This window comes from Lepidochelys olivacea, assembly GCF_965140295.1.
Source record: "Lepidochelys olivacea isolate rLepOli2 genome assembly, chromosome: 9".
NCBI classification, from domain to species: Eukaryota; Metazoa; Chordata; order Testudines; family Cheloniidae; genus Lepidochelys; species Lepidochelys olivacea.
In genome coordinates, this window is record NC_140419.1 from 90,502,408 (window position 1) to 90,513,548 (window position 11,141).

An 11,141-nucleotide genomic window follows, 5' to 3' on the forward strand; every position below is an offset into this window, starting at 1 on the left:
TTTGTTGATCACAGTCAGGCGATTCATTCCACTAATGGCAGGTGCCTAGCATGCCTTCTATCAGATTGTGATTGAACAAATGAAGACATCCTCATTATGGAAAAATGTACTGGTCTGAAATCGATAATGTAAATTACTTGGCAATATAGTCCCCAGAACTGAAATGTATTGAAATAAATAAAGGTAAAGTTTACTGTTTTCTGTTGCCATTTGTACCCTATTATCAGTTACCATGTGAGTAACATTTATATTGTTGGATGGACCTTGATATCTGATCTGGTTTGCTAATTTATTTATTGTGGTAAAACGAAGGAACCCCAGTTATGGACTAGAACCCCACCGTGGCAGGTGCTGTACAAACACAGAACAAAAAGACAGTCCCTGCCCCAATGAGCTTACAATCTAAGAAATGTCACCTTTGATTACCAGCCTTTTTATTTGCTTACATGGTTTCTCTTTATGGCTCCCAAATAACATAAAAAAGAACAGATGAGTTGCAAGGTCCATCTTTTCCCCCAGGTGTTTGAAAAATGCGGCGAAATGGGTGGAGTGTGGGCAGACCTATAATTGTGTGAGGGGAATTTGTGTTTATTTTACATTGCTGCACTTAGGATGTTTTCTTAAGCTATGTCAAGGGCACTGTAGAGCATATGTGTTGGTCTTCTTCTTAGCATTGTTATAAATCTATAATAAATAAATATACTTGTACTGTATCTAGGATTAAGGCTCAGAAAAGAAAGGGCAGCTATAATCATGGGTCTGTAAAAGTTACCAGATAATCAGCAGATCGAATATATAACATCACACAAAGCAAATGTAAGAATTCTTGCTGGAAAGCTGGGACTTAATGAGGAAATTTAATGAAGCAAGTCCTGGGAGATTATCTGCGAGGTAGAAATAACTTTAATTAAAAAGTGATCATTATGATTTTAAGGAAAGAGCTAATTGCTTATTAAATATTTTATTACAAACTTGCATGCAATGTCCCCTCTTCCTCCACAGTCAATGGGAGGCGGGGTCTTGGATGGACTGCAGGGAATGTAACATGGTGCCTTGAAGTGGTGGGAGGGAGTGTGAGAGTGCATGCATGGCAAGATGGTGGCATGGAGGTTAAGTCCATTAATGGCTGTTAGCCAGGATGGGTAAGGAATGGTGTCCCTAGCCTCTGTCTGTCAGAGGGTGGAGATGGATGGCAGGAGAGAGATCACTTGATCATTACCTGTTAGGTTCACTCCCTCTGGGGCACCTGACATTGGCCACTGTCGGCAGACAGGATACTGGGCTGGATGGACCTTTGGTCTGACGCAGTATGGCCGTTCTTATGTTCTTCCCGTCTCCTAGGTCTACCACCTTCCCATTGGCTGGGGGATCAGGTTAGCTGATTGGCTGTTATGTGCCCCCACCATTTAAATGTCCTGGGCTTTTCAAAAGCTCCTGACTCCCGTGCAGCCAGATCTCCTATAAAGGTTAGAGGGAGTTCTGGTGTGCAAGGACCGCAGCACTGGATACTCTGGGACAGTCAATATAGCTCTGCTGATTTACACTGGCTGAAGCTCTGGGTCTATCACTTTTTTGTAATAAAATCATAATACAGTAAACTCCTGTTTATCCAAACCTCCGTATTATGTGAACTCCTTCCTTCTCCCCCATGTAGCTCCTCTTTCCTTAAAATTCTGATGTTAGAGCAGAGGGCCCCAGACAGGACTGCAAAGAGAAGGAGGAGGATGAGCTGGCTGCGGGAGAGGCCACCCTGCTGGCGCTGAATGGCTCCTGCGGCAATGCAGGGAGCCCTCTGCAGCCCCGCTCTCACAGGCGTGAGTGAGCAGGGCCAGGACAGTGCAGCTGCATAGGGCCCCCTATGCTGCTGCAGGGCCAGTGACACTGGATCTCTGCAGGTATAAGGTGCAGAGAAGGCTGTGGCCCTGGAAGGGCAGAGCAGGTTCCTGGCCAGAGGGTATCCACTCTGCCCTGCCCCTTGTGCCTGCAGGGATTGGGTGTCACCTCAGGGAGCCTTCTGCAGGCCTCCTGCCGTGGGGCGGTGCAGTGGGGCAGAGCAGCGACCCCCCAGCCAATTCTCCAAGGAGGAGGAAGGAGGAGATCCCAGCCCTGGGCAGAGGGTGTCCTGCTGCTGAATGGCTGAAAGGCTCCTCCTGTCTCGATTATCCCAGCTCCCAATTATCCAAAGCAAATCCATGTCCCCCAGGCTATTTGGATAATTGGGAGTGCACTGTATAATGTTTGCCCTCTAGGTTAAACTAATAACCCCAGAAAATATTATATGTCTTTTGCTGACAGCAACACCTGACTGCTAGAAAAAAACGGCATAGCATATAGCTAATTTCCCTCTCTTATGCTGCATACGTTGGATATTGAAGAATGCAATAAAGTATTAATTATCAAATATCGGAGATAAAAATCAGTGCACTGATCAGTGCACAAGTGGAAATAACATGCAATACAGTCACTGTATGCCTTCGAGGGGGAGGGAGTGCAGCCGAGTTCCTCTCGTGGCCCTGGACTGTGATCCTGTTCTGTTTTCACACTGGGCTCCAGAACTGTTCAGCTGCCCTTTGTAGGTCTCATGCTGCATCACTTGAGACACACAGAAAAGCGGTGCTCCTCGTATACCCTGTTAGTCTTTGTGCACATGGTTCTTGAAGGGGATTGCTCACAAAAGGCAGCCCAGTAGAGGAGGATTCTGTGTAGAATTACAAGATGAAATAGAGGGAGAAGGACCCAGAAGAACCTAATCATGCAGCACTGAATGTTCTTTGTAACAGCGTTGGTAACTGGATGTTTTTTTCCGACACTCTAAGACCTGGTCTATACTACAAAGCTAGGTTGATGTAAGTCGCTTGGCGTTGACCTAGTTGTGCATGTCTGTACTCAGATTTCTCTGTTGCTGACGTCAGCACCCAATGACGGCAACACACTAACGCCACCGCCCTGAACGAGCCATGGGCAGTATACTGTGGTCAACGTAGGGCAAGTGTAAATATCGTGTGACCTATGTTGACCCTCACAGTCTTCCAGCAACTGCCCCACAATGCCTGACACTGACCACTCTGGTCACAGTTGTGAACTCCACTGCCCAGGGGTCACGGCGACCCAAAGCCTGGACTAGACAGTGGGTATTAGATCTCTTGGGCCTGTGGGGAGAAGAGGCTGAGGAACAGCTGGACAGCTATGAGCAGATTGCACAGGGGTTGCAGGCAAAGACGTGTGACAAAGATCAGCTGCAGTGCCACGTGAAAGCAAAGGAATTCCAGCAGGTGGACCAGAAGGTCGGGGAGGCCAATTGTTGATCTGGTGCTGAGCCACAGACCTGCTGCTTTTACAACAAGCTGCATGCCACACTTGGCAGAGACCCTGCAGAACATGGTGGATACCTCCGAGGAGCCCGAGACACAGACCCCTGGCGTGAACAGTAGGGAAGAGGAGGAGGATGGGGGACGTGCAACCAGGGTATCCAGCTATGCTGCGAGCCAGGATCTGGTCAAGATTTCATCGCAGTCTAGTCAGTCCCGGCTGCTGAGCAAGGGCGAGACCAGTGCAGAGGAAGCAACCTCAGGTAAGTGTGTGAATGCATTTCCCATTACAATGTTTAAATGTAGAAATAATGCCTGACCCCAACGTAGCAGGACACAGGTATTGACTTTTCATTAATTTACTTGTACTAGAGGAGGTAGAGTTGTTACCGGTTTTCATTCCCCTGCAGAGTTACCAGGAGGGGGGGCATGCGGAGCAGTTTGTTTACGTACACAGGGCTGTCCCTTGAATCCTTCTGAGAGATCTTAATGCAACTTTCACAGAGGTATTCTGAAATCCTCTCCTGATGGTTTCTAGGGATGGCAGCCTTATTTCTTCCTCTGTGGTAGGACACTTTCCTATGCCAGTTCACAGTGCAGTAAACAGGTTAGCGGCACATGGGCTCAAGCTGTTTCGGGACACCAGCAGCAGCTGTGTTCTCTGTGCCTTTGTTACCCCGAGGAGCAAGAAGGCAGCTAAAATCATAGAATCATAGAAGATTAGGGTTTGAAGAGACCTCAGGAGGTCATCTAGTCCAACCCCCTGCTCAAAGCAGGACCAATCCCCAACTAAATCATCCCAGCCAGGGCTTTGTCAATCCGGGCCTTAAAAACCTCTAAGGATGGAGATTCCACCACCTCCCTAGGTAACCCATTCCAGTGCTTCACCACCCTCCTAGTGAAACAGTGTTTCCTAATATCCAACCTAGACCTCCCCCACTGAAACTTGAGACCATTGCTCCTTATTTCTGTCATCTGCCACCACCGAGAACAGCCGAGCTCCATCCCCTTTGGAACCCCCCCTTCAGGTAGTTGAAGGCTGCTATCAAATCCCCCCTCACTCTTCTCTTCTGCAGACTAAATAAGCCCAGTTCCCGCAGCCTCTCCTAATAAGTCATGTGCCCCACCCCCCTAATCATTTTTGTTGCCCTCCGCTGGACTCGCTCCAATGTGTCCACATCCTTTCTGTTGTTGGGGCCCCAATTGGATGCAATACTCCAGATGTGGCCTCACCAGTACCAAATAGAGGGGAATGATCACTTCCCTCGATCTGCTGGCAGTGCAGCCCAATCTGCTGTTGGCCTTTTTGGCAACAAGGGCACACTGCTGACTCATATCCAGCTTCTCGTCCACTGTAATCCCCAGGTCCTTGTCTGCAGAACTGCTGCTTAGCCAGTCGGTCCCCAGCCTGTAGCAGCGTATGGGATTCTTCCATCCTAAGTGCAGGACTCGGCACTTGTCCTTGTTGAACCTCGTCAGATTTCTTTTAGCCCAATCCTCCAATCACCACTGCCTGTGGAAAATACTGCCAGTGCTGTATGCCACTTGTACCCATGGAAATAGGGGCCAAAATTGTATTGTTCCCTGCAGCTCAATAATTCCTTCCTCATTCTCCCACCTCCTGCTGGACCATGCTCCCCATGGCTGGGGCTGGAGAACGGTGATGTGCACAGGCGTTCCAAGGCTGAAGTGTCAATAAGCGTGTCTACTTTAAAACGTTAGGGGACCAAGGGAAGGGAGTTCTGAAACTTAACTTTTGCTTCCCATTGTGGCTGTACCTCTGAGTTTGTTATCTGCAGCTGTCACCATTGTGGCGTTGAGGGGTTCCCCCTCCACGCCCAGTTGGTTCCAGGAGGACCATATTAAAGAGCTAGAGACAGTCAGTTGCTGCCTGGAGCTGGAGCAGTGAGGAAAGTGTTCCTGGCTGGCTGAAGGAGCAGCAGATCTAGGGTGGGCCCTGGAGAAATGGGTGGGCCTACCCCTCCTGCCCCCCAGACACTAGGGAAGTGATTTAAGCCCTGAGGAAAAGAGTTGAGAAGGCACAGAGAAGGGGCTGAATAATGAACTGTGAAACATTCCTGGAAGGGGATCAGATGGTTTAGTGGCCCAGCTGGAGAGTTGGGACCAGAAAGGCCCAGAGTGGGTGAAGACAGTGCTTCCAGCGAGGAAGACCTAGGGGTAGGGCCCCATACCAGGGCTGGGATGTTTAAAGACTGAGCCCGGGAAGGGCTACAGAGTTACCAACAGAGGGGTTCTGGAGTAGGCCCCTGATGGGTTGTATATCTTCGAAGGGGTCTGTTTTGTTTCACATATAGATGTGTGTGTGAGACTCGGCTGGAGGGCTGAGTCACTGAAAACCCACCTGAGAAACCACCTGACAGAGGTCACCACAGGTTAAGAGAGTGTAGACACCCACCCCCCGGCCAAGGGTGCTTGCGAGAGGTGGATGCTACCCTATTACAGCGATATACTAACTGTGGTGGCGTTATGCCAACTTAACTTGCATTGACCATAATTTGTAGTGTAGATGTGACCTAGGTGAAATGCGAATAGCTGTTCGTAATATTGACAACTCTTGCAATTTTATCACAAGTCTCACAATTTTTGGTGTTTTAAAGCTCCAGCTCCTGGACTCAAGTGATGAGGTGAGAAGCTTTCATTCATTTTTTTTTCTAGCTCTGATGATTGTGGAGAAAAGCTTGAAAATGTGATCTGAGTGCAACCCCAGGACTCAAAACACCAAAGGGCAAATAAAAATAACCCTGCCTTTATTATTTGTAAAGAAATGTCATGATTTTAAAGCCAGTCTCTTAATTTTGGGGTGTGTGTGCCTGACACATGATTTTGGAACAGTCAGCAAAGTGTTTGCATGACGCTGAAAAAAAATCATTGTGCCTAATTCCTTGCAGAAGTTGTCCAAGGACACTTTGTGTGAAAACCATCATTTCTTTAGGATGCTTCGAGATTCATGGAAATTCAGGTGATCTGCTTTGCTGTCTGTAGTTTGTGGCATGGAAGGTCTTAAAAGCCCCTCTCTAAAAACTGGCCTTTCATTCTGGATGTGTAATACATTTGTGAAGTGGGGGCTATGTCGCTGCCTACTGGCAAATCTACCGAGAGGATAACAGCTTATTTCTGCTGCCACCTAATGGAGCTACTTCTGGAAGCTAAAAGAAGATCCTCTTTTCAGCTTGCATGTCAGAGAAGGAAGTCTTTAACTTGGCCTGTAATGTCAGCTTTTGCAATTATTTCTCATTCTTGCTTAACTTTTGGTTTTACTACCATCAACTTGTGCATTAGTTAATCACCTCTTTCCTCACTAATTGTAATTTCTGTTTAAGTCACCATATGTGGATATTGTGGCAGCAGTCTGTGGAGAGAGATTTACCATTTAATTCCTGTAGTCTAATGAATTCTCTGCCGTGTCTCATTTTTCACGCCTTTCAGTATTAGAAGCTCTCGCTTCATTCCTTGTTTGTACCAAAGGGCCATGGTTTAAATACAGATTAAACGTATTTCATAATAAATATATTAAAACAGAAATCTATCCCACTCATAGGAATGTAAAAAGCCTGTGTGTGATGAATATTGCATATTCCAAACTTAGTTCCTCCTGATCCTCAACTCAAGGGCACTGAGTTGCATGTTTTTACAACACTGCATCTCTTCCTGGACTTGAGTTTTTCATGATGTTGTAAATGACAATGAAAAACAAATATATAAGGGGGAGAGACATACACACATGGGTGTGGCAAACGTTTTTATAGACTGTCTTCTCCAAGCAGACAGCAAATACAGTGCCAACTAGTATTACTCATGTTATAACCTTTATTTTGCTGCTTTGAGGTGTATATGAACTATTACTGTTCCCATGCATTTTTATATTCTGAACATGTTTAATTTTTGTGGCTTTCTGTAACTCCCTCTGGCCAATGACAAAATAATTCTTCAGAGGATAAAGGTTTAGTTGACGCTCTGCTAAATATGCCAGCTGCAGTATGGGCGACTCCAGAGAACGGTTTTCAGGGGTTTTCTTAAACTGAGATAATTCTATCTTTACTTATTAACACAGCCAAGCCATTCTATTCAACTTATTAATATTCCAAAATAATGGGATGAGTAACTGTATGATGATTCTTGTGATGTGTGCAAGAAAGAATGAGCCTTTCAAATTCCTTCCCACTTGTGAATCTGGTTCAAGAAGTGAAAAGGATTGTTTAATTCATTTCTCCATCTAACCTGTTGCAATAAGGGTGTTTGAGATACAGGAACCATGAAATATAAAGATAGATCGATGCATACAACTCCTATTAATGTTAGTGGGAGTTACATGCACGCATCAAGGTGAGCGTATGGGCATGACTCTCTTGCCCTGCACGGAGTGTAATCATTTACTCCAGTACAAAGTAGATACTCTAATTTTGGGCAAGGTTTTCTTGTCCAGAGAGAGGTTAACAATAGCCTGGTAGCTCCTGAAACTGATTAATTCATCATTTTTAAAATGTATACAGTATGAATACAGTGACATAGAAAGGAGAGAATTGGACAGTTAGATCATATTTGGTTACTGTTCATTCAATACTCTTGCCTGCACAAAACCTATCACATTTGAAATTATGCTGGAATATTAATAAGTTTAATAGACTGGCTTCACTGTGTTAATGGGCAAAGATAGAATAATCTTTCAGTATAAGAAAAACCCTGGGAAACATTATGTATGGGGTGCTGTCAAGATGCTCTTCTTCTAAAGTGCTTATGCCTTCCCAAATAAAGAAACGTAATGGAACGATATAATCACCAATTTGTTCTAAGGTCCATTTTATAATACCTTAGTGGGTAGAGCACAGATCTGGGACTCATGAGATCTGGGTTCTGCTCCTGGCTCTGCTATTGGCCTGCTAGGTGACCTTGGCAAGTCACATTACTGCTCGGTACCTCAGTTTCCCCATCTGTAAAATGGGGCTAATGACACTTCATTTGAAAAGCGCTTCGAGTTCTACTGACGAAAAGCACTATACAAGAGCTGGGTTTTGTTAGTATTATAATATTTCTCCTCTGATGCATACACAATAATTTGTAAAATTATTTATATTTCCTAAATAATTTTTTTAATTTTTAAAAATGAGCCTTGTTTTGTTTCAGAATAAACACTGAAAATATGATTCTCTTTTAGGTGACCATTTTTGTTCTAGGAATGAATTGTCTAGTCATAGTGGCTGTGTTTAAAAAAAATCCAGCATTTATCAGCATTTACAGTGGTGTCTGAGGCTCCCCAATGTTTCTCTATATAAGTAGAAATAACCAGGCCATCTCATATACTGCTCTATGGTAATTATATCCTTAGGCCCTAATTCTGCATACACTTATGCACATGCTTCATTTGACTACTTCGAGTAGTTCCATTATAGACAAGGGCCAAAGACTGTAAACTCTTTTGGGAAAGGGACTGTTATTTTGTAATATGGATGTGACATGCCTAGCTCAATGGGGGCTCATCCCTCAAAGGGGCCACGGCACAAATGATGATATGGCTTGGTAAACATACTGGCTTTTATTCTGCTAGGGTACAGCTACATTGCACCAACGCCCCCCACCACCGGCAGTCAGTCTCAGAGGCCCTGGTCACCTGATTCACGCTCATGGGGCTCATGCTACAGGATTAGAAATAACAGTGCAGATGTTCATAGAATCATAGAATATCAGGGTTGGAAGGGACCTCAGGAGGTCATCTAGTCCAACCCCCTGTTCTTGGGCTGGAGCCTGGGCTCTGAGACCCATCCCCCTTGCTGGCTTTTAGAGCCTGGGCTCCAACCCAAGGAATGTCTACACTGTTGTTTTTAGCCCCGTAGAGTGAGCCTGAGTCAATTGATGCAGGTTCTCAGACTCGGTGTCACCGTTGGGTTTTTTTTTTTTTTTTTTTTGCAGTGTCGACCTACCCTGAGACACTCATCTGACCCACCTTACTGTAGTATCGGAGTACCTCACCATTTTAATGTATTCATCTTCTCCACACCACATGCGATTAGCTCCATTTTACAGATGAGGGACTGAGCCACAGAGTGATTGCGACTCACCCAAAAAGTCGGGGCACAGGAGGAAACTGAACTGACTTCTCCCAAGTCCCAGGTTAGCACCCTAACCATGAGACCAGCCTTCCTCTCCTTTTAAGGGCTGCTTTATAAATACTAATTAACTTTTAAATATTGTTATAATAATGGTAAACATAGAAACAACGAGGAGTCCGGTGGCACCTTAAAGACTAACAGATTTATTTGGGTATAAGCTTTTGTGGGTAGAAAACCCACTTCTTCGGATCCAAATAAATCTGTTAGTCTGAAAGGTGCCACCAGACTCCTCGTTGTTTTTGTGGATACAGACTAACATGGCTACCACTCTGATACTTGGTAAACCTAGGCTGCTTTTTTGCAATATTAACCTGATAAAGTTAAATGTAAAACAGTATGTTGAACAGCTACAAGCATCTAACTGAATTTCTTTCATAATCAATAAATATTCATACGATTACAATTACCCTTACAAAACTTGTTACAAGTTGGAAAGGCTATTGCAAGAAGGATTCATTTGTAGCATTTAATTGGATTCTTGTTGTGCCATTATGCGTGTTGCATTTCCGAGTGATTACTGTCCCTTTATGCCACTTTAATTAAATGAGACTGTGGCGAAGCACACTCAACGCTTCCATACATATTGCATTTGTACGCTCCCTCTGCTGGGCAAATAAAGGTATTGAGTCCGAACCTCCTCTTGCATCAGTTTTACACATAAAAAGAAAAGGAGGACTTGTGGCACCTTAGAGACTAACAAATTTATTTGAGCATAAGCTTTCGTGAGCTACAGCTCACTTCATCGGATGCATTCAGTGGAAAAATACAGTGGGGAGATTTATATACACAGAGAACATGAAACAATGGGTGTTACCATACACACTGTAACAAGAGGTTTCAGAAGGTACCTCAAGAACTCCTTTTCTTTTTACTGTAACAAGAGTGATCAGGTAAGGTGAGCTATTACCCAGCAAGGGGGCTGTGGGGACCTTTTGTAGTGATAATGAAGGTGGGCCATTTCCAGCTGTTGACAAGAACTTCTGAGGAACAGTGGGGGTGGGGGGAAGTAAACATGGGGAAATAGTTTTACTTTGTGTAATGACACATCCACTCCCAATCTTTATTCAAGCCTAAGTTAATTGTATCCAGTTTGCAAATTAATTCCAATTCAGCAGTCTCTCGTTGTAGTCTGTTTTTGAAGTTTTTTTGTTGAAGAATTGCCACTTTTAGGTCTGTAATCGAGTGACCAAAGAGATTGAAGTGTTCTCCAACTGGTTTTTGAATGTTATAATTCTTGACGTCTGATTTGTGTCCATTTATTCTTTTACGTAGAGACTGTCCAGTTCCTGGGTTAGTGGTTTTGTTGTGTGGTGTGTGGTTTCTGGTGAGTATTTGCTTCAGTTTGGGGGGCTGTCTGTAAGCAAGGACGGGCCTGTCTCCCAAGATCTGTGAGAGTGATGGGTCGTCCTTCAGGATAGGTTTTAGATCCTTGTTGATGCGTTGGAGAGGTTTTAGTTGGGGGCTGAAGGTGATGGCTAGTGGCGTTCTGTTATTTTCTTTGTTGGGCCTGTCCTGTAGTAGGTAACTTCTGCGTACTCTTCTGGCTCTGTCAATCTGTTTCTTCACTTCAGCAGGTGGGTATTCTAGTTGTAAGAACGCTTGATAGAGATCTTGTAGGTGTTTGTCTCTGTCTGAGGGGTTGGAGCAAATCATCCAAGCATGAGTGTGGTATAAGAATCAGAATCAAGTTGAATAGAATCTATGTTTT